Source organism: Tachypleus tridentatus, chromosome 7 (genome assembly GCF_004210375.1).
Source record: "Tachypleus tridentatus isolate NWPU-2018 chromosome 7, ASM421037v1, whole genome shotgun sequence".
NCBI classification, from domain to species: domain Eukaryota; kingdom Metazoa; phylum Arthropoda; class Merostomata; order Xiphosura; family Limulidae; genus Tachypleus; species Tachypleus tridentatus.
This window is the reverse complement of record NC_134831.1, coordinates 36617869-36642926: the sequence shown is the minus strand read 5'-3', so window position 1 is coordinate 36642926 and position 25058 is coordinate 36617869. Positions and strand designations below refer to the sequence as shown.

The 25058-nt window shown below is 34.3% G+C and overlaps 1 pseudogene across 1 annotated transcript in view; it reads right to left on the bottom strand.

The window, feature by feature from the left end:
• The window catches only part of LOC143255442 (sex peptide receptor pseudogene), a 69706-nt pseudogene that overhangs the window by 5442 nt on the left and 39206 nt on the right, over window positions 1–25058 (bottom strand). Inside the window, exon 2 of the transcript XR_013030657.1 lies at window positions 7093–7178. The product of XR_013030657.1 is annotated as a sex peptide receptor pseudogene (transcript). The remainder of the gene's footprint in view (window positions 1–7092; window positions 7179–25058) is intronic.

Here is a 25058-nt window from a genome sequence, read left to right as displayed (position 1 = left end):
CCAGCTAAATTCTGTAACCTTTCACGAAAGGGGACGAAGAGGAACCACAACGTTCCTGAACACCCCAGTTGGAGAGAGAAATCTTCTCATCTCTCTCTCTGAACTAAACCCCTGCCACGTTAGTTTGCTTTTGCATTTGCCCATAAGAATTGTCATTTGTTTTACTGTATTCTTTTGAGAAATTAGCGAAAGAACATTTCTATTGGCGGCTGGAGATCATTTCATTTATTGTTTTTAATTATTATTTTATGGTAGATCCATTTTTGTTGTTGGGTGTGCAGAAGGTGATGTTTGATCTCTGGAGAAATGGATTCGATTCTTCACTAATTATACTCCATGTTTAGAGCTAGTTTCAATAATATTATAGCTTAGAATGTTTAGGATGCTTCAAAATATGCATTCTATTAAGTCTGATTTTTACAGGTATAAACATCCTTGACTTAATGTGTGGTGTCTAATTCTCCGGCCTAACCTCGTGTGATGTACAAATACATCATTATCGTTAACAGAGAGCGTCTTAGTTGTAGGTTAACTACGTTTTAATTATAATGGTTTTCGGTTATTCTGTGCATTAATTATATATCTCTAGTCATTTAGTCGATTATAACAGGTTTAAGTTATAAGTCCCTTGATCACCCAACTTTTTAAATTAGACACTACGTCATTAAGGAGTTGATTTAAAATAGTATATATGTGGTTTTTCGTTTTTAAGGTACTATCATAAATAACTTCTATTTCACGACGAAACTGCAAATTAAATTGTGACTGTTTGACAAGACAAAGACCTTTCGTTCCTAAGGTGTTTTTGAAATACATCAGTGAACTTTTAGGCGTTCGTCATTTTTTTGAGGCTTAACTAGAAAGTTTCAATGTTTTTCGTGTATATGACTTTAATAAATGTCTCTCTACATTACGTTGAGGAACATACTGTGGAAGAAAGTGTGGATATTACATTGAGGGATTTAGTTTGGAAATACATTCTTCTACAATTAGTTGATACCGAGACACAATGATGATTTTCGAGTTTTATTGTTATAAAATTATATTATAATTTTATTATATTAGAGTTTTAAGTACAAATGTTCATTTTCTGTAATGCTTTTTGTCTATATTACAAATAATTAGCCAAAACTAATGTAAAAGGCATTTTAAAGAAGGAACTAACCACATATGTAGCGATACATTTTATTTGTTGGTTGAACATTGTTCTGTTACAACTACTTTTCTATTAACATCGGGAATACATCTCTCAACGAACTTAATTATCTCCACTCATTACTATTGTATCTGTTCTGCTCAGAAGCAAGATTGCTTTGTTCAAGAATTAATGTCATTGTTATTATAAAACAAAAAACAGCGATAGGATGTATAAAAATGGAGATTATCTGGGACTTATTTTCATAGTAGCCGCTCTTTTATAACATTCTTATGTATTCTATGTCAGACATTACAGTAGCCTCCCTCTTATAATATTTTAATGTATTTTCTCAGTCGGACATCATAGTAATCACCCTCTTATAGCATTATTATGTTTTTTATTAGTCAGATATTACAGTAGCCGCCCTCTTATAACATTTGTATGCATTCTATCAGTCAGACATTACAGTAGCCGCCCTCATATAACATTTTTATGTATTCTATCAGTCAGCCATCATAGCACCTGCCTTCTTATAACATTTGTATGCATTCTATCAGTCAGACAATACAGTAGCTGCCCTATTATAACATTTTTATGTTATCTATCAGTCAGCCATCATAGCAACTGCCCTCTTATAACATTTGTATGTATTTTATCAGTCAGCCACCATAGCAGCTGCCCTCATAACATTTGTATGCATTCTATCAGTCAGACATTACAGTAGCCGCCTTCTTATAACATTTGTATGTATTCTATCAACTAGACATTACAGTAGCAGCCCTCTTATAACATTTTTATGTATTCTATCAACTAGACATTACAGTAGCAGCCCTCTTATAACATTTTTATGTTATCTATCAGTCAGCCATCATAGCAGCTGCCCTCTTATTACATTTTTATGTGTTCTATCAGTGAGACAACTCCAGGTTTCAGTCAGTGTAAAACATTAATAAAAACTATGATTTCGGATTAATAGATCTTCCCCAAACACTTTATCGTAACTACAAATTAACGAAGATATAATATCATGATATTCAGGTACTGTGAACATCTGAGTTATTGTTAACAAATTTTTATGCTTCTTTATTGTTCAATCACAGAAGCAAAAAAAACAAAACATGGGAAGAATCACGCGCCAATAACCCTTAATGGTGTAGGTACTTAAGCAAGAGTTTATTATAAGTCTGGAACAATGGTTCTAAGAGAGAACTAACGAACAAAGAAGAGATAAGGAACATAACAATTTATTAGATCCAGTTTTTGAAAAATAATTATGTGATAATTATCCGTTCATTTTCTCTTTCTCTTCTCAAACTAAGTTTACTATTTATATAATAAACTGTTTTGCATGTTATCTGTCACTTTAATGCTAGAATTTATTTATTCAAAAATAAAGCTTTCAAACAGTTGTTTTACACGTTTTTTAAAACTCAGTTTCTTATAAGAACTTATTAAATAATTTTATTTATAGACTAGACTGTTCCTTCTTATTTATTAATAAGAATATAGCTACACAAATGGCTATCTGTGCTCTGCACACCACGGGTATTGAAACCTGTATTCTAGTAGTATATATCTGTTGACCTGCCGCTGAGCCACTTGGAGGCAGACTAGACTGACCAGAGGTTTTGAAATAAATATTTAACCAGTGTTTCCAGTACGTCACCCAGAAATATACCGCATTTTACAAGAAATCTATTAAAAGTTATTGTTCCAAGTGCAATTTTAAATGTTGAAACTTTTGAATTTTTGTTTCTATCTGTATATATATATATATATTTATAGGCATATAGAGTATAAAAACATAATGTTCACACACTTTAGAAACCGGCAGTTATATTTAGTCAGTGTGACAAGAAGTGATTCAACAGGTAATAGTGGTTGATTTCAACCAGTTGCTTTCCACCTATCACTATCAAAGTAAATGTAGCCAGTGCAAATAGCTCTCGTGTAGCTTTGCGTGAAATTCAACAAAACAAACATACGGTAGAAGAAGGAGGGGCAGTATCTTTATCTTTGAGCTTTATACCCATTTCTTTCATTGTTGTAGTGATTATTTTGAATATTTTATAGATTATTTTATATCTATTTGACTCACTGTTAATATATATATTATTTTCAATACTGTATATATTATTTTATATCCATTTGCTTCATCAATGCTATGGTTGTTTTAAACACTTTATATATTAGTTTATACCCCTTTAACTCAGTGAATATGTTATTAATACAACAAACCTAATGCAACTATTCATTGTTATGCGTCATACTTTTAACTAATTAATGGACTTACCAACAGATAAAGATATTATTTGTTCACATATAGTATGTTAATATTTTGCGTTTTTTGTATATAAGGAAATATTTCTGAGTTTTATGATATTCGTTGTTATTATGTTATTTTGTGGCTAACTAACGAGCACGTCTGTTTATTAAGAATTAATCATGGTTATAATATTCTGTTTAAGAGCACGTTTTCCACAGTTTTGTCTATACAAGATGGTGTTAGTTAGCTTAGTCTATATATGTGTAATGAGGAAGATAGTACATTCATGTGGACAGCTTCACCCATGTGTGTATTCCACTTTCTACATGTGACTGGTCCTGGAGCAGAGCTATGAATTTCAGAGCTGGTACGTCAGGTTAAATTCTTATCATACCACAATGTTGTTCCCAATTTAACCGTTATTAGAGCAACAGTCAACACCTTAAATAGATGGTGCCAGGATGCTGGTGTTTGACTGCCTTCCCTCTCTTCAGTATTTCAAATTAGTGGACAGCAGCTAATAGCCCCAGTAGGTTTGCCACAGTTATAGTTACAGATACTACTATATATGTGTGTGTATTTTTGTTTCACACAAACTCGCTTTGATTATTACGGGGCTTGTTTTTCTTGGTGCTACAAAATATTGACATTTATTTTTCAATCTTTTCACTTCAATAATTCATCGAAACCTTACACTTTCCTCGTTAATCAGAAGTGTAGTATTTCTATCATACAGAATGTTAAATATTAAGGCAAGCTTCGCTATTTATGACCATATGCCTGAGAAGTGTTGTAACACGAATTTGCAATACAATAAATAAATGTATTAATAATAACCCTAGGGAACAGTTATCCTTTATATATTTTAACAAGAGTATTGCTTACAGAAATATTTATGAAACTATTCCAGTTTCTAAGAGAGAGAGAGTTTTCGAATCGCCCTGAAGCTAGGAATGATATTACTGTGATAATAGGATTTGGTGGAGAAACTGGATTTCATTTATATCATTATATAAGCCAAGTGCGTTACGTGATGTCCGTCATTCCATTATGTGTAATAAATGTAAATATTTATGTACATCAGTAGCATCTATCTCACTGTCTATCTAAGTGTTTATCTATCTAGACTTTAAAACCTTCTTGTGCTAGTTATTATTGACAAAAAATGTGACGAGAGTGTTTTAGTGGAGATCAAAATATATTACATTAATCTTATTTATATCGATAACTTAGTTATAACAACACCATACATTATGTGCGCTGCCTTCGTAACTATCACACTTGCTATAGGTGCACCTGCTATGATACTTCTTTTGAACATTGCAATGTATCGGTCTTTCCGTACGTCTGTAAGACTGACTGAAAGTGTACTTGTGTCAGTCACTAACAGTGCTTTAGAAATCGTCTGATACATAATTTAATCAATCTAATTTACATCTCTTGTTCAGGTCCAAGTCCAGCTAGTCTATAAATATTGAGACATGTATACTTAACTCTTACTTCTTTTACTAAACTGTCAAGAGAGACATGTGTAACTGTGTATATTTAAACATCACCGTGAAGGTCTTTAGAATAATAGCTGGTGGATATCCCTGGTGGACTAAACACAGATAGCCTACTGGTAGTTTTGTACACAGAATAAACATCTTTTAACGCTACTTTATTGGAAAACGAATGTTTGCAAAACGAACAACACATTTTTATCACTTCATAAGCTCTGAGTTCAAAAAGTTTTGAACACACGACTTTTGTATTTGTTTCCTTACAGCTTAACTAATAATACATAAACTTTGGTACTTAGAATTTTCATTCTTTGAAACTAAACTTTTCTGAATGTTTTCTTTCATTTATTTCTTTGATTTGTCAATTCCAACTTTATAGTAATTAAAGTAACTGTTTTATAGTATGGAGAATATTTTTTTAAAGTACAAGTCTAACTATTGATTTAGTTACTGTATTCTCGCATTCTTTGTTTGAAATATAAACCTTTTATTCCTATCATTGTGTTAACTATAAATACCACTTTCAGGGAAAATGAGTTTAATAAAACAACTGTTAAACTCCAGACAATGTGTAAATTATTCCAGTATGCACTACAGAATTTGAAAGATTGCAAAAAAATCTCACAATTAACATCTACTAAAAAAAATATCTTGATGTTGTTAGTTTAGTTTGAAAATATCATTAATGAAAGCTTTCAAAGACCTTTGAAAGAGTAGTTACTAACTTCCAATAACGTTTAACAGGATGGTTATTAACTTCCAAAGAACTCTAACAGAGTGGCTATTATCTTCTAAAGATGTTTAACAGGGTTGTTATTAACTTCCAAGGACCTTTAACACGGTGACAACTAACCTCAAAAGGCATTAAGACGGTGGCCATTAACTTCCAAAGACGTTTGACAGGGTGGTTATTAACTTCCAAAGACATTTAACAGGGTAGTTACTAACTTCCAAAGACATTTGACAGGGTAGTTACTAACTTCCAAAGACATTTGACAGGGTAGTTACTAACTTCCAAAAACGTTTGACAGGGTGGTTACTAACTTCCAAACACATTTGACAGGGTAGTTACTAACTTCCAAAGATATTTGACAGGGTAGTTACTAACTTCCAAAGACGTTTGACAGAGTGGTTACAAACTTCCAAAGACATTTAACAGGGGGGGTTTCTAACTTCCAAAGACGTTCAACGGGGTGATTACTAACGTCTAAAGGCATTTAATAAGGTGGTTATTATCTTTTAAAGACATTTAATAGGATGGTTATTAACATCCAAAGACATTTTACATGGTGGTTACTAACTTTCAAAGACTTTTAACAGAGTGATTACTATCTTCAAAGATATTTAACAGGGCAGTTCCTAACTTTTAAAGACATTTAACAGGTCAGTTCCTAACTTCTAAAGACGATTAACAGGGTGGTAATTAACATCCAAAGAACTTTAAAAGGGTAGTTATTATTTTTTAAAGACGCTTAACAGAGTGGTTACTATATTTCAAATACTTTAACAGAGTGGTTACTACATTATATAGACGTTTAATAGAGTGGTTACTAACTTCTAGAGACATTTAACAGGGTGGTTATTAACTTTTAAAGACATTTAACAATGTAGTTACTAACTTCTTATGATGATTAATAGGGTGGTTATTAACTTCCAAATAACTTTAACTAGGTGTTTATTATCTTCTAAAGACGTTTAACGGGGTGGTAACTAAATTTTAAAGATTTTTGACAGGGTGGTTTCTAACTTCTAAAGATTTTTAACAGAGTGGTTACTAACTTCTAAAGACGTTTAACATGATGGTTGCTATCTTATAAAGACATTTGACAGGATGGTTATTAGTTTCTAAAGACATTTAAGAGAATGGTTACTAACTTTTAAAGGCATTTAACAGAGTGGTTACTAACTTCTAAAGACGTTTAACAGGATGGCTACTATGAGTATTCTACTGGACAAGTTTCTGTAGGTTCACATTTAACGAATAGTTAATAGTTAAATGTTTAACTATTTACGCTTATTTTTAAAATGAAATCTGGTTTATCAGGTTTTTTCTTGACTTTTGCTACAGGCATTTTAAAATTAGAATTAGATAAGTTTCTCATTATTCTTCGCTCAATATAACGATATATATGACAATGAGTACTTACACAAACAAAATACATTTTGTAATACAAGTGCTGTCTAACCTTCAATATTGTCGTCTTCATTCCCACGTTGTGATCGTTGATTGTGCCTGACTGGTCTCACGACTGGTTACGTTCAGCAGGCTAACCTAGAAAATGAAAAGAACCAACTCAGAGGAATCGCTATCTGCAGTGTTGACGTCGGAGCTTCTTATGTTGCTATGGAAACACCGTCAAACACTACGTGCGGTCTTAGGTATCAAAAGAGATGAGGTTGCATGCTAGGTTAATTTTCTAGACGGCAACTGTTTGCGCTTTTTACCGGTCGGCAACAAAGGTAGTTTGTTAAAGAAATTTTATGTAGTATCCAGTAACGTAACGTTTAGTGGTCAGTTTCATCTTCAGAGAGAATGTGTGGTGTAGATTAGAGAAAGACCAAATACGAATATATCAATTTTTAATTGGAATGTGATAGAGACACGTAATCTACACGTCGCTAACACTAAATAGCATACAAGTTGAGGTCCAAACTATTTATTCTCATTGAACAATTTTGATCTCAGTAAAATAAAACTAAAGTGTTGAAAACACTGGCTAACCTTACTTGAGAAAGTTCGTAGATGTGGAAAAAAAATGTTCTAAAGCCTGATTTTTCGTATAAATGTTTCCCGAAAAGGTCATGAAAAGATAATACTGTAGTTTATCTCTCTCTATACTTACTTTAAAAATAATACAAGACTGTTTTACTCAACTAAACTAACAGTGAAATATCAGCCCCAAGAACTTTGCCTCAGGGACCACAGAAAGCACAACTTCTCTGAGATAGAACTGGGGATCGGTGTGAATACCCTGTTGGTGGCTTATATGCATATAAGCGGTTTTAGAGAGAGAGAAGATAAAACCGTTGCTGTGATATACTTTAGTAGATTATTGAAGGCAGTTTGTAGCTGCCACTCTAAAAGCTTCGTGCTCAACAACTAGCATGAGATGTTAAAGTCGTCGACTTACAGTCCTTTTACAACTGTAGAAGGGAGTTGTCCAGTGATGGCATTAATCTTTATAATGAAAACTGTAACACTCAAGACACAACTCTGAGGGCTTCAAGTTCCTGAGGAAAAGAATAGGAAAGTGTCGAACCCACATTGACTTGGAATCGCCAGTCCTTTAAAATATTTAATAAAAATGGGCAAACAGCAATGTAACCAATATGATTGGAGGTCTCACAGAATGTCATACTTCTACATTGTATTACAAGCATTCTCAAGATAGAAAATACAGAAACAAAGTGTTATCACTTGAGAAAAGCTTCTGTGATTGACATTTCACGTCGAATCAAGTGGTCCATGGTGGAGCACTGTCGTCGGGATTCTCACGTGGTGGGCGAAGGGAAACTACTTGATTCGAGGAAAGAAACAAGATGAGCATTAATCATCCTCTCTAAGATCTTATAGAGACAGCTTATTAAAGTAATTGGACAGTAGTTTGAAGGAATCTTGGGACCCTTCTCAGGCTTAGAAAAAGTGAGGACAATAGCCCAGAGCCAAGCATCAAGAAAACCATTTTTCTGACAGATATGGTTAAAAACAACAAGAAGTATAGCAAGAGAAGCAAGTGTGAGATGGCGTAGCATCACGTAATGAATAACATCAGGCCCAACCGATTTACTGCCACACTAACAAAGAGCAAGCTTGGGTTCCACCAGTGTAAAGGGGCGATTATAGTCATAGAGACGAACAGCCCAAAAGGAAAGAGGCGATCACTCTGTCTGAGTCTTGTTGGCTAAAAACAGTGGGTGATGAAGCAGAAGTGCCAGATGCACAAGAAAAACCTTCGCCAAAAATATCAGCAATGCTCTGAGTACCATCGACTTCCTGACCATCAGAAAGCAAAATTGAAAGGAAGCAGAAGTATACCATCCATTGATCTTCACGAATTTTGTTTCTTATGACTTTGGAACTGATGGTAGATGCTAGTTGTAAACTTAATCCAAGAGTTTTTCTGGATTTCACGTCTTTCCTGCTAAACATATTCATGGGCCCATTGAAAAGCAGTACAGTTTGAAAGTGTATGATACCCATGAAAGGTATCCTAAACCAGTATTGAGTCTTCCAAGCCATGTGGCAGGCAGGATTCCACCACAGGCGATGATGCTATGGAAAACGTGTCGAAGTTTTAAGAGATACATTGAGTAGCTACCTAGATAATATAGTCAGTCACTGCCCCTATGCAGTCGTATATAGATGGCTTACAGATGAGGGCAAGATCAAGTTCTGAGGAAGCAGTGAAAGTGGACCAGTTAACCAGGTCCAGTTTCCATCAAGGCATACGTGTTGGATGGCATCGACCACAACCAGTCTCCAAAAGTGATAAGAAAATGATAACTGCCCCGTGGGTCATGGATGGAGGTAACCATAATAAATGTCCACAATACCTGTTGAAAACGACCAACACTAATACTTGGTTGATTCTAGCCCAAGTGGACCAGCTAACTGACATTGGGAGGGGCATTTCAAGACCGCCCATCTACAGTAATTCAAGACCAAACTGAATCTCTGAACTGCCAGGATCCACTTCTCCCATTCACGGATCCGTCCTTGGTGCTCGTCATCAGTGACAGCAGAATTAAATTTGTAAAATAATCATGTAAATTACAGAAATGTTTCTCTTTTTTGCAAAAAGGACAATCCTCTTACTTGTACTTTCATATTTCGAATCAGTGATGTTTATAAATAGCACTTGAGATCTGTTTTCATTTAATCTGCAACTTATAAATAGGCCCAGCATGGCTATGTGGCTAGGGAGATCGATTCGCAAATTGAGAGTCGAAGGTTCGAATCCCCGTCACACCGAAAAGGCTGGTCCTGTCAGCCGTGGAAGCATTATTATGTCAAGGTCAATCCCACTATTCGTTGAGAAAAGAGTAGCCCAAGAGTTGGCGATGTGTGATGATGACTAGCTGCCTTCCTTCTAGTTTTACACTGCTAAATTAGGGATGGCGAGCGCAGATAGCCCTCGTGTAGCTTTGTTCGAGATTTAAAATAAACTTATAAATTAGGTTATACATAGGTTTTGTTATCTTTCATAGTTGATATTAACTGATAAGAAGACCATAATGGATAGCAACGTGTAGGAACTAAAAATAGAAAAATCAGAAACGGATAAAGTAAGAGGTATTAAAAAAACAACAACTTGTTTTTGTTTATTTGACGTTTCATCACAAATATTAACGTTATTTGTTACTATTTGTTACTTTGTAAAATATACACAACTTTTAATTATAACCATTATTAATAACTAACTAACTTTACAGACATAAAATGTAAAGTCACATAACAAGCTGCTTAATCCAGTACTGTCATTGACTATTTGTTGTTGAATTTCGTGCTTATGTCTGCAAATGTAATTTGTGTAATCGACAAAATCGTTAAATTCTGACAAAATTTTAAACTAGAATAAAAATGTGAAAAGTATTTTAAAACATTACAATAATAATTCTTAAAATATTATCACAATTTCTTTATAGCGTAAACAACTTACACTCATGTCATGATACATTACAAGGTGTTCTGATGTAAACTTGTCAGTTTTTTGTTAGTTTCATTATCAATCACATTTTTGTACAATACGCCTATTTATCCAGAATCCTTAATCACATACATCAATGCCAAACATGAAAATAGACAATGCAATAGACAAATGTGACTTCCTATGACATGTATTGGCATATTAAACTTACAATCTAAAGATAATAAAGCCGGATAACTCATTTTTATCAACCAAATTTTGAATACCGTGGCATTTTACCAGAACACTTTTTATGCAAACTTTACAGATAAATGTGTAAACTCACTTTATGGACATCTGGGCGACAGTTAGTACGTTCTCTTTATTTAAATAGATAATATCAATAAAAAAATAAAGTACGTTCTCTTTATTTAAATAGATAATAGCAATAAAAAATAAAGTTCGTTTTCTTTGTTTAGATAGACAATATCAATAAAAATAAAGTACGTTCTCTTTGTTTAGACAGATAATATCAACAGATTGAGTTATATTTCTATTATAAAAGTAACAAACAACAAACTGAATCAAATGACAAATCAAGCTAGAACAGTGGTTCTTAACCTTGTTGGAGGTACTGAACCTCGGAAGTTTCGTACTTGCATTCACTGAACCCTTTGTAATTGGAAAAATAAAATATGATTTTTTCAAATTCAAAACATACGTAGATATTTTATTAGTGCACAAAATGAACCATGCATCAGTTGCACACAATATCAGTGTGTTCAAAGAACAAAACCAACAAAACATTAATTTCACACAAAAACAAAAACATGACTCAACGAATATTTACTGCAAATCAATATGACTTTTGCTGTTGCCTTTCAGAGACAAGTTCAGAAATGCGCGGCTCGCCTTGGCAAGTGCCACTCTCATATCATTTTCACAACAAAGTCTGTTCGTTTTCTTCGTTTTTATGTCTACCATCCTCGAAAAGGATTGCTAGCAAAGATACGTTGTAACAAACGGTATGAGTATATCAAGAGCTTTCTTAGCAATAAGAGGGTACGCTACGATTTGGTGACACCAAAACGTTGAGAGCGTTGTTGTTCTGAAAAGTTGCTGTTGAACCTGGCTCTGCTGAAGTTCAATGATTTCGTCGAGGTATTCATCATTGACATCTGCTGTCGCAACACTAAACGTGAACGACTGTTTCACCCATGCTGGATATGACTCTCTGGTGGGGAAGTATCCTTCGAGAGACTTTGCAAGCGCATCTAAGTGCATGGCAATTGCTTGCTTCAGTTCCCCGGGTACAGAAATGTCTCCGATTTCAGACACATCTTCGATCTTACTTACACAGTCGTCCAGCAGGAGAAAGTTTGCGAAGTTATCATTCTCTGTTCGTCGTTTCCATAACGGTAGCTTTTTCTGAAAAGCCTTCAGATTTTCTTCCGCTTCAATGATGTTGACTCCACCGCCCTGCATCTGTTGATTGAGAGCATTGAAGATATCGGCCATGTACGCCAAAATGAGAATGAACTCAGATTTTTCGAAGCATTCTGCAAGACAATGTTGGTGCTCTCGCAAAAACAGGGCTAATTTTACACGCATGGCAAAAACACGATTCAGCACCATTCCCCGGGATAACCACCGAACGTTAGAATGGTACAGAAGTACCTTGAATTCAGAGCCCATTTCATTACACAGCTCTGAAGATGCAGTGCTATAGGGCACTATTTCGCACAAAGTTCACACATTCCACTCCAATTTTTAATACTTCTACCAGTTTTGAAGGCAAGGTTTTTGTTGCCAACTCATGCATGTGCAGAACACAGTGCGTTACAACGATGTGTGCTGCATCGGCTTTCACTATCGCACCAAAATCAGAGTTTCGTCCCAGCATGACTGGAGCTCCGTCTGAACAAACTGCATAAACCATATCCCACGAAAGATCATTGTCTCTGAAGAAGTTATCCACAAGTTTCTTCACGTCTGCTGCCTTAGTTGTTGTTGTAAGAGGCTTACAAAATAAAAAATCTTCTTTTATCTCGTCGTTCTTCACATAGCGCACGAATACAACAAGCTGGCTTAGACTGGAAACGTTGGTGGTCTCGTCGAATTGAAGGATGAATTTTGCTGGGCTTGAAATTAGATCTGCAACTACTTGAGCCCAGATGTCATCGCTCATGTCATCTATTTTACTGCTGATGGTGTCATTTGAAAGAGAAATTTGAGATAACGTATTTTCAGCAGCTTTTCCCAGCATGATGTTCGCCATCTTCAACGCAGCTGGTTTTACGAGTGCTTCACCAATGGTGTGTGGTTTGCTCTGCTTTGCGATCAAGTACGCAATTTCTTACGATGCTGTGAGGATCGGTTTGTCGATGGGTACAAAGCCGAGAACAGGCAAAGTAGCCTTTTCATCGAACCTGGCTCTCTTTACCTTGAATTCAGCAAGCGTTGTGTTCTTGTATTTCCCATCTCCATGCAGCTTTAGGGAGTGTTCTCTTAGTTTTGCCGGTGCTAGATTAGAATTGCTCAACTTGGCATTGCAAATCATGCTTTGAAGATGCTGACACCCATCATGTTACGTTATACACGTTAATACATATTGTACTTATTCGTCCGACCACTTTCTGTTTTTACTCGACATAGTTAGTATGAAGGGATTGAAATATTAGGAAAAAAATCACAAATGACGCAAGATTACTACAATCACAAGTCGACTGCTAAGCGCACGAAGTACTCTGCAGCCCAGATATTAAAACCAAGTAATGTGACGTAATCAGCCGCAGCCAATGATAGCCAAGTGGAGCATGACATCACGAATCATACGAGTGGGGTGAACGGAACGGGCATACACAGTGTGTGTGTGTCTTGACCTCCATTGAACCCCTGAGACTGAATCGCCGAACTTTTGGGGGTCGATTGAACCCAGTTTAAGAACCACTGAGCTAAAAAGATTGAGTTACTCATTCACAAAAAAGGTAACAAAGGAAGTTGGGTAAATGAAGCTAAGATTCTTGTAAAGAAAGTAAAATAATAAAACCAAGGTGGATAAATTAGGTGCTATTCTGTTTATCTGAAAACAGTAAAAACAGAGTTGCGGTTAATTATTGTAATTAGTTGTCTTCCTTCATCGTTTCTTTCATCTTTTTGTATATAGTGCTTGAATGGGTTCGTTTAATAATTCTAAACAGCATAACTATTAACTTTTTCGACTCTGAATTACAGAACGCTGATGAAAAAAACATTGTATTAAATAGTGTCTATATATATATATATTTACATAAAGTTAAACAAATCGACATGTTCGCCAGTTATAACTTCGATATATTTTCATTTTAATAAACAGCTGAAACTGTCTGTGAACTCATATAAATTACTTAGGTGCTTCAAAAATAATGAAAAATTACTATAATGTTATGTTTTATTTCCACGTTTCCTTGAATTCAATTATAGATTCGTGCTGTGAATTTATCTGTTGGTTCAATAACGTTTTTCAATATCCACATTAATTTAAAATATAAACGAATTTTTTTTAGTATTATAATTAAAGCCGTCAAACACAAACGTTCTACTAACGAATAGATTGAAATATTATTTATTATATGTATATATGGAAAAACTAATTTGTTTCTAAATACGCATGTCTAAACAGAAATTTATTGAGGTTTAAGAATCATAAACTGCTGGGATTTTGTAACTTTATTTTCGGAGATTTGAAAATAATTTTCGTAGCTTTCTCTGTGAACGGTAGTTTCTGAAGTTAAGCATAAACAATACATTTTAACAGTTATTAAATATTCTTGATATATAATAGAACATTTGTGTTTAAACACCGTAATTGATTCGAAATAGTCTAATTTGTACCATTACGTTCTGCTTTAAGCAACTATTGTAAAATAATATATACTATACTGTGTTTACCACTGAATAGCAGTGATACAACTACACATAAAGGTTATAGGTGTACCTATGTGTACCTGTTATATAACAACACCTAAATGTTACCAGTAGCTACTCAAATTTGTCTCGTTTAATATAGGGATAAATAATCAAGCAGGATAAGGAATAGACTTATAATCAACTTACTGTAATCAAACAGGATAAGGAATAGACTTATAATCAACTTACTGTAATCAAACAGGATAAGGAATAGACTTATAATCAACTTACTGTAATCAAACAGGATAAGGAATAGACTTATAATCAACTTACTGTAATCAAACAGGATAAAGAGTAGACGTATAATTAACTTACTGTAATCAAACAGGATAAAGAGTAGACGTATAATTAACTTACTGTAATCAAACAGGATAAAGAGTAGACGTATAATTAACCTACTGTAATCAAACAGGATAAGGAGTAGACGTATAATTAACTGAATAAAATCAAGCAGGGTATAATATACGTATAATTAACATACTTACGCCTACAAATGAAATGGATACATTTAACTAAATAACTATTTGATTAGCTGTTGCATGTTGCATCACATCTATGGGCAAAATACGTGAATGAATTTCTGCATATTAAATTATATTAAATTGGTTGGTTTATCTGATTCTGAAATTAGAATATGAAGTATTATCGGATCTGCTAGTAAACTAAATACATTTTGTTTTGTCATATTCTATATTCCAGCATAATATATATGTACAAACGGCTGGTTTGGGTTGAGAAAAATTTTTTTATGCAGAAAAGCGAACAACGTTTCGACCTTCTTCGGTCATCGTCAGGTTTACAAAGAAAGAGAGAGGTAACTGACCGATAGCTGACCACATGTTTGAAGGGGGTTGTGTAACTGACAAACACCACACCAACATTATTTATAAAATACAATGTGATAACTGCCATGACTTTGATATTGTAGAAACAAGTAGAAAAATGGAAACCAGATTCAAAGAACACAAAAACTCACCTTCACACGTTTTCGGACACTTGAAATCAAATAAACACAACGTAACCATAAAAACACCAAAATACTAAATAAAGAAACAAACATAAATAAACGCAAAATTACAGAAGCCTTACCTATACAACAAATCAAGCCCAAAATAAACCAATACAAAGAAACACCTTTATACCTATATTAATAAATATAATCAAACATCTAAGCACACCCTTTACACTACTACACTCAGTTACGCAACCGCCTTCAAACATGTGGTCAGCAATCGGTCAATAACCCTTTCTTTCTTTGTGAACCTGACGATGACCGAAGAAGGTCGAAACGTTGTTCACTCCTTTGAATAAGAATTTTTTAAAATCCAAACCATCCGTTTTTACATACACATTTTACTCTACAAGTGGGTTTTCTCGTTATCACTGATTATATTCCAGCGTGATTTTAAACGACATTGCTGGAAGCTGTATTCAGTAATTAAATATCTAATATATATGTCTTTTAACAGCAGATGTGTGAAGTTCTTGATCGTGTAAACACGCGTTAATTGTAATTCATTGCTATTTGTCGATATGTGGTGTTAATGCGGTTTGTTTTATAACGTATGAACGAACATTGGTTGTTGTTTTGGTACTTTGAAAGAGTGTTTACACGATGAAGATAATCGACTGAAAATGTGCCAGACGTATAAATAGGTCTTGAGATAGTACAGAATGGTTCTGTAGTAATTTTCACATTACATTTTTGAATAAAATCTTGTTTAGAAATGAATCAGTGAATTTATTTTACAAATATCCACGAATGATGAATCGGGCCTAGAAACACATTTAGTAGAATAGAAAAAGACATTCATAAACTCTTCATCTTTCACTTGAAGTATGAAATTATGTCTGTCATAGTATGTCTTTGTAATGTGTGAAAAGCCCAATTATCTTTTGTATTTCTATAAAGTTAAGGTGTTTTAGTGATTTTAGCGTAAGTTTCTAAGTGTTAAAGCTAAATTGAAAATAAAAGATAAATTGTGAGTTTTTTTGTACACAAAATCTTATGTGTTTACAATTATAGAATTTTAATTAACGGAAAAGAAAATGCATTTTTTCTTCTTAGTGGCTCTAGATTTATCTACAGGTTTTGATACAAACCCACATCAACATACCATTCTAACTCTGTAATTGTTGGCTTGTGTATAAATACATTTCTTAACATTATTGTCAGTAAACCATAAGAAACCGTGTACGATAAAATAAAATAACTTATTTTACTGAGTTCAAGTTTGAATTCGATACCAAAATTCAGAAATAAAACATTTTTATCTATCAGTGAATCGAAAATTATTTCTCGAGGTCAGTGGTAAATTTATAACACTAAAAATCCTGGGTTTGATTCCCTGCGGTAGAAGTAACATAGATAACCAATTGGTTAAAGACCCAAATGTTTATTTAAAAAGACTTTATTAACATAATGTAGTCCCCTTTCATTGGTTAAAATATCACCATAAAGCCTGGCATGCTCAGGTCGGTTAAGGCGTTCGACTCGTAATCTTAGGGTCGCGGGTTCGAATCCTAGTCGCACCAAACATGCTCGCCCTTTCAGCAGTGGGGGTTTATAATGTGACGGTAAATCCAACTATTCGTTGGTAAAAGAGTTGGCGATGGGTGGTGATGACTAGAGGAAAGTCAATTAGAGAGGGTTAGCGCAGATAGTCTTCGTGTAGCTTTGCGCGAAATTCAAAAAACAAACAAACAGACAATCGCTATAAAACTTAAACTATTTAATATTTAAACGTGTTCAACATTTTCACTCTTTTTCTTTTAACTAAAGACATAGTTCTAATACTTATTAAAAGAAACACATATTTAATTTAATTTTTATCAAATATATTGATGTTAGAACTTTACAATAGTGTTTAAAAGTCGACCGTAAGTGTATAATGTCCACTTTCTATATATTTACTTCACTTTTTATAAACATGATGAGAGAGAGTTTTATACGTAAGAAAAGAATACATGAAATCATACCAGTAACAAACAGAAAATTGTTGTTCTGTATTCACTTATTTTAAAGAAAAGTTCGACTTGTCAAAAGTATATCTTTCAAATCTCGTGTTACAAACACGCTGAAGTGAAGGTGAGATGTGAAACTAGTTTTGAAATATCTGAGGTTTTAATATGATTAGTTTCGTGTTTTGTTTTCATAATACTAAAACACGTTTCACCTCCAACACTTCGTATATCTAATATGATTATTGTTCAAGTACGTATTTTTTCGTTTTATTTCTAAATTTTTCTTCTTTCGTTTAAAATTTTGTTAATCGTAGCCTTACTGTTACGACACGGACTGCCTTAATTGAACCATTCTGTCAATATATTAAGTAGTCAGAAAGGATAAAGTGGCAAGGTATCCTTTAACAAAATTATATTTTGCTCATTAGGATGTTTTGTTCAGATGAGTCTATAAACTTCTGAGGATAGAACTTATGCATGCGCATATAGGAAGAACAAGCAAACTGGTAAACAATATTTGATGATTTCGGTAACGCCTTCTTAATTGTTTAGTTCAAATATCGTGGTTGTTTATAAAGTATAACGATATTTATACACTGTCTATACACGTTTAAAGGGTATCTAGATAGATGTAGTACATAACGGAACCATTCATGATTCGCCCATTGTTCTTCATAAAATAAATCAGCAAATAAAACAAAAGCGTGTCTGAACAACACCGGTACGTCACGATGAGTTGCTCAACACCAGTACTTCATATTCAGCTGAACAACACCAGTACGCCACATTCAGCTGAACAACACCAGTACGCCACATTCAGCTGAACAACACCAGTACGTCATATTCAGCTAAACAACACCGGTAAGTCACGATCAGTTGCACAACACCAGTACTTCATATTCAGCTGAACAACACCAGTACTTCATATTCAGCTGAACAACACCAGTACGCCACATTCAGCTGAACAACACCAGTACGTCATATTCAGCTGAACAACACCAGTACGTCATATTCAGCTGAACAACACCAGTACATAGCATTCAGCTGAACAACACCAGTACGCCATATTCAGCTGAACAACACCAGTACGTCATATTCAGCTGAACAACACCAGTACGTTACATTCAGCTGAACAACATCAGTACGTTATATTCAGCTGAACAACACCAGTACGCCATATTCAGCTGAACAACACCAGTACGTAGCATTCAGCTGAACAACACCAGTACGTCATATTCAGCTGAACATCACCAGTACGCCACATTCAGCTGAACAACACCAGTACGCCACATTCAACTGAACAACATCAGTACGTTACATTCAGCTGAACAACAGCAGTACGTCATATTTAGCTGAACAACACTAGTACGTCATATTCAGCTGAACAACACCGGTAAGTCACGATCAGTTGCACAACACCAGTACTTCATATTCAGCTGAACAACACCAGTACGCCACATTCAGCTGAACAACACCAGTACGTTACATTCAGCTGAACAACACCAGTACGTCATATTCAGCTGAACAACACCAGTACGCCACATTCAACTGAACAACATCAGTACGTTATATTCAGCTGAACAACAGCAGTACGTCATATTCAGCTGAACAACAGCAGTACGTCATATTCAGCTGAACAACACCAGTACGCCACATTCAACTGAACAACACCAGTACGTTACATTCAGCTGAACAACACCAGTACGTCATATTCAGCTGAACAACACCAGTACGTAGCATTCTGTTCAGTCAACGTTTTAAATAATCTTTTTACATTTTCATTCTCAGTATTTTTTGAAATTATTTCATTTAGTATTAGATAGGCTAAAGGAAAATACTCCTAGATAACACTTTCAAATTAAGAGTTTATTATATTTTTTAAAGTGCTTCAACGAACCAGGATTTGAACTGTACGCCAGATCATAATACATAACATCACTCCGGAATGAGCCAGAAGTCAATGTTTAACGTCTTTAGGTTGAAATAAAATTTTGCACGAAGTTTTATGAAAATATTTACAAATTTACCAGCACACGATGGTAAACTTAGAAGATGTACGTGTGGTACTGTATTGTTGGCTGACCCTCTCAGTCGTTTGGCTAAGATCAAGTGTAGTTTGTTGTGTTTTTGTCTATTTGCTTCCGTTTTCGTTCTTTGTTTTTAGAGAAGATAGGGAAACCTTGGCCTTGGCGTCAGTGGGATAATTCTCATAATCCTAATGAATGGTACTCTACCGCTTGCAGTAATGTTGGACAGATCGTACTGTAGGTTTCAATTGAAACCCTGACTTCAGTCAGTGAAAGTTCCATCTAACTGTTTCAAAAGTAATGTTGGACAGATCGTACTGTAGGTTTCAATTGAAACCCTGACTTCAGTCAGTGAAAGTTCCATCTAACTGTTTCAAAAGTAATGTTGGACAGATCGTACTGTAGGTTTCAATTGAAACCCTGACTTCAGTCAGTGAAAGTTCCACTGTTTCAAAAGTAATGTTGGACAGATCGTACTGTAGGTTTCAATTGAAACCCTGACTTCAGTCAGTGAAAGTTCCACTGTTTCAAAAGCTTATCATCCAATTTTCACTTTCTCTTTCACTCCTTTGGATGTCACCGACTAACACAACAGTGCAGGTATAACTTCTCTGAATACAATTCTCTGACAGACCAAAGTTTGCTGCACATCGTTGGTAGATGTAAATAGTTTTATATCATCAGATGTCTTATAAATGTCTTTTCCAATCACGTTCATAAGACACCTGGATCATCTGGGAGTAACATGGTGTATGGAATCCTTGACAGTGTCATGCAGGACCCAAACAATCCAATGTTCTTGTCAAGAGCACCGAAACTTGATTTCTTCTGTTGAGCTTTTTCATTTTCACTGTTTTCACTTCATGTTTACTGGAATAGCATAATCAATCCTTCATGTTTAATGAAATAGCATAATCAATCATTCATGTTTAGTGGAATAGCATAATCAATCCTTCATGTTTACTGGAATAGCATAATCAATCCTTCATGTTTAGTGGAATAGTATAATCAATTCTTCATGTTTTTCTTTATCCGTGTCTTTAATTTGCTCTGTGTCTGTCTCCCACCTTCTTATTGTGTCATTTTGACCTCGGAGTCTAAACCGTTGCATTCACACTGACATTGAGGGTATATCCCATAAATACCGCACCTGTGCACTTTACACTTACAAGCCATTTTCTTATTTTCCTGTATTAACGTTGCTTTATCACTACAAGATCAGTACACTCACATGTCTGGCATGGGCCACGTGGTATAAGGCACTCGACTCGTAATATAAGGATCGTGGGTTCGAATTCCCGTCACACCAAACATGCTTGCCATTTCAGCAGTGGGGGCGTTATGATGTGACAGTCAATCCCACTGTTCGTTGGTAAAAGAGTAGCCCAAGAGTTGGCGGTTGGTGGTGATGACTAGCTGCCTTCCCTCTAGTCTTACACTGGAAAATTAGAGACTATTAGTTCTGATAGCCCTTGCGTAAATTTGCGCGAAATTCAAAACCAAACCAGTACACTTGAATGTCGAATGTACGTTGATATCTGTTTTGTATGAGCGGGCCCGGTTTTCACAAAGAGTGCGGAAATTGCCTGCTGTTTGTCCAATTAGGGTTTGGTAAAAATTGTTAGCCAATAAACAAACGATTCGAAATTATTTATAAAATTACGTTATGCAAAATCTTGGGTATCTCGCCCGTGGAACCAATGTTAAAACTTTTATCTGAAGGACTAGTTTTGATCAGTAAATAATATATTTTTTACTTGGACCTTGTTACCACATCTCTCTGCAACTAATGTAGATCTTTATTCTGCAGTGTAAGATGTTTTTACACTGCTTAAAGTACAGAACTACTTAAAACTTATGCGCCCAAAAATGGCTCAACGGTAACCCCTAAAAGCTTTAAGCTCTAAACAACAGGTTGCGATATTTGGTTTGTCCACTTAAAGTTGAATATTTTAAAACAATGAAACATAATTATTAATTATTAGCAAAAAATTGCAAGTTTGTATTTTATCATCTCATTATCTCAACTTAACTAACGAGGCTTGGCTTAGTTTAGCTAATCATGTTAATGATTTGTTATTCAATGATCAACGATTCAATGCAGTTTAATTGATGATGTCTGGCTTAGTTTGAAGCTGCAGCATTTAGCTTATCATATTAGAGGATTTGTTACTCTTTGTGAACACCTCATTCAATTTTTTTAAAACTATATGGGTCTTTATTGTGTTGTTTAACAGTATTTTGACTCAACTAAGTTGAGCAGATGTGGTGCTACAATGGATAAAATAAATGATCAACAATAAACACAGAATATTTGAATAATCAAGTCAGATAAATAACATTAGGATTAGACACAAAATGTCTGAATAATCCAGTCAGATAAAGAACACTAAGATTAAACACAAAATATGTGAATAATCCAATCAGATTGATAACATTAGGATTAGACACAAAATGTCTGAATAATACATTCAGATAAAAAAAAATTAGACACAAAATATTTGAATAATACAGCCAGATAAAGAACACTTTGTTGTGCTATGATAAAAGTCATTTAATTATCCAAAGTTTGATTTTAAGTAAATTGTAATCTCTTCTGGTCTATGAGATCACATTTTAAATAATCTTGGTCTAAGTGTATTTTAACTTCAGATTTTATGATAACATAATATATTTATCTCGAAATTACAGGCAAACATATGCTTTATTAAACCAACCCAGGTACCTGAAATTATCAACTACTAAGGTTTTAGCTTAAAGATACATAATAGACAATGTGTGTTCTGTCTAAGGATGGAAATCGAACCCAGTTGTAAACTTATTGCTGATGCACTGGGGAGTAACTTATAATCTATAAACATTTTAACTTCAAAAACAAAATATTAAATCTATGTCTGTTGCTTTGTGTACTTTTTATGTTTTGTTACATATTCTTCGTAAAGAGATTACACAGTGGAGTATTATCTATTTGAGCATATTTGTTTATGATTGTATGCGTATAGCAGTGTGACTACCACTTGTTTTTAGCTTTATCCAGATTTTAATGGATTTGGAATTTTACTGCATAGGTCATAATAGACTTTAACAGAGTTCACTGACGCATAAAACGAGTTTCATTACTATTTCTTCTAACTTTGAAACCCACTTATGACGATGAGCTATTTTCTTTTACTATATATGTTTAATAGACTGGATTGCACTCATTAATAGATTTGTTTATTCGTAATTTCGTAACAGTCGTCATAAAACTTCGAAGAATGCACTTAATAACGTGTCAGTTACTTTTAACACGTGCCACATCTCGCACAGAATCAGTGTTATTGAGAAAGACTTTTTAAAGATGTTCTATAATAAACTAAGTTCTGTGATAGTCACATGGGATTTGAGTTTTACTCATATGATTTAATATTATATACTTTTTAACCCACGATGCCTGAAAAACTGTATAAAAGTAAGAAAAAATTATGCTTGGTGTGAGTGATTTTCTAAAATTCAGTTTGTTGAGTGTTGTAGATAAACAAATTCAGTTTTTATTACTATACCAGCACAGACCTGTAAATATTTGCGGTCAATTTAGTATCTTTTTGTAACAACATTTCTTTAAATACACGATGCGTAAAATAGAAAAGAATACTTATCACAGACACTCAAATCTATAAGTCTACGTGTCTTATGTCTAACGTTAGTTAGTTTTTATTAAGTAAGATCTATATTCGATAGAGATAAATTAACACTGAAACTTTTGTACGTTTCTTTTCCCTTGGTTAGGGCTAAGCTTTACTGAACTTAATACTATCGGTTAATAAACTTATAATGATATTCTACGACCAAACGTTAGAACTTTTTAAATAACTTTGATAAGTTTTTAATATGTTGTACAAAATGTCTACTAAAGTATACGACATCTGCTGACATGAAATGAGTCCACATGCGTATTTTCAGAACAGATAAAAATGAGTGTTGTTATAATAGATTAATACTATAAACTTCGTTGTTCTTTTATTGGAAATTTCTATACAGGTCAACTGAGTGGAATTTTGTTTATTATAGTCAATGTGTTACAACAAGTGATTAAGGTAAAAATCGCGAAGACAGTTTCAGTAGTGTATCATGCAGGTTTTCTTCTGATTTTCTCTAGCTTGAGAAATATTAGTTCAATCAAAGTGATACGAAAGTTAATCCATATTATTATTCTTCAGTTTTACTGTGCAGCTCTCGCTAAACAATGCTACTTCTATTGGCTTCGTTATCTAGTATTTCGAGAGTATGGCTAAACCAATCGAAAGCACGAACAAAATCTTACATTAGACAGAATCACGAGCAAAGTGCAGGTATCCAATCGGATAACCATTACTTCCGATAGACAGGTCATTAGGTTTATTAATAGATAGATAACTAGTTAAAAGAAGAACAAGCGAATAAGAGCGTGGAAGCTGTTGTTAGTAAACAAACGCTAGGACTAGAACTTCTGTTTGATAGAGTAACACGATGTACATACCTCACTGGATGTAGAAGTAAGATTTTATTCGTAACAAACTCCAGTAACAAAACTTCTGTTTGATAGAGTAACACGATATAGATACCTTACTGGTTGTATAAGTAGGATTTTATTAGTAACAAACTCTAGCAACACAACTTCTGTTTGATAGAGTAGCACGATGTAGATACCTTACTGGTTGTATAAGTAGGATTTTATTAGTAACACACTCAGCAACATACATTCTGTTTGATAGAGTAACACGATGTAGATACCTCACTGGTTGTAAAAGTATACAAGTATTGTAAAAGGGCATTTCCTCAATCTATGTCGACATCTGGTTTGTGCAACTAGTCTAGTACATGAGTTAACAAGGTCTGTCTAGATGTTATATCCAAATAAAGGATATTACTAACTCACTAAATGATGCTTGGTTTTGTTTGTTTTGAATTTTGCGCAAAGCTTTACGAGGGCTATCTCGCTAGCCATCCCTAATTTAGCAATGTACGAATATAGGGAAGACAGCTATGATTAGAGGGAAAGCAGCTAGTCATCACCACCCACCGCCAACTCTTGGGCTACTCCTTTACCAACGAATAGTGGGATTGACCGTCACATGATAACGCTCTCAGAACTGAAAGAGCGAGCATGTTTGATGTGACAGAGATTTGAACCCGCGAACCACGGATTACGAGTCGAGTGTCTTAACCACCTGGCCATGCCGGCCCTGCTGAATTATTTTCTTTAGAAGTGGAACACCAACACGGGATATCATCACAATATAATATCACGTTATTTAGAAGTAGTATACCAACACAGGGTATCATTATACTACAATATCATGTTATTTAATAGTGGTATACCAATACAGGGTATCATTAAATTTTAATATCACGTTATTAAGAAGTGGTATACCTACACAGGGAAACATTAAGCTACAATATAACGTTATTTAGAAGTAGTGTACCTACACAGGGTATTATTAAACTACAATATAACGTTATTTAGAAGTGGCATACCTACATAGGGTATTTATTAAACTACAATATAACGTTATTTAAAAGTGGTATACCTACATAGGGTATTATTAAACTACAATATAACGTTAT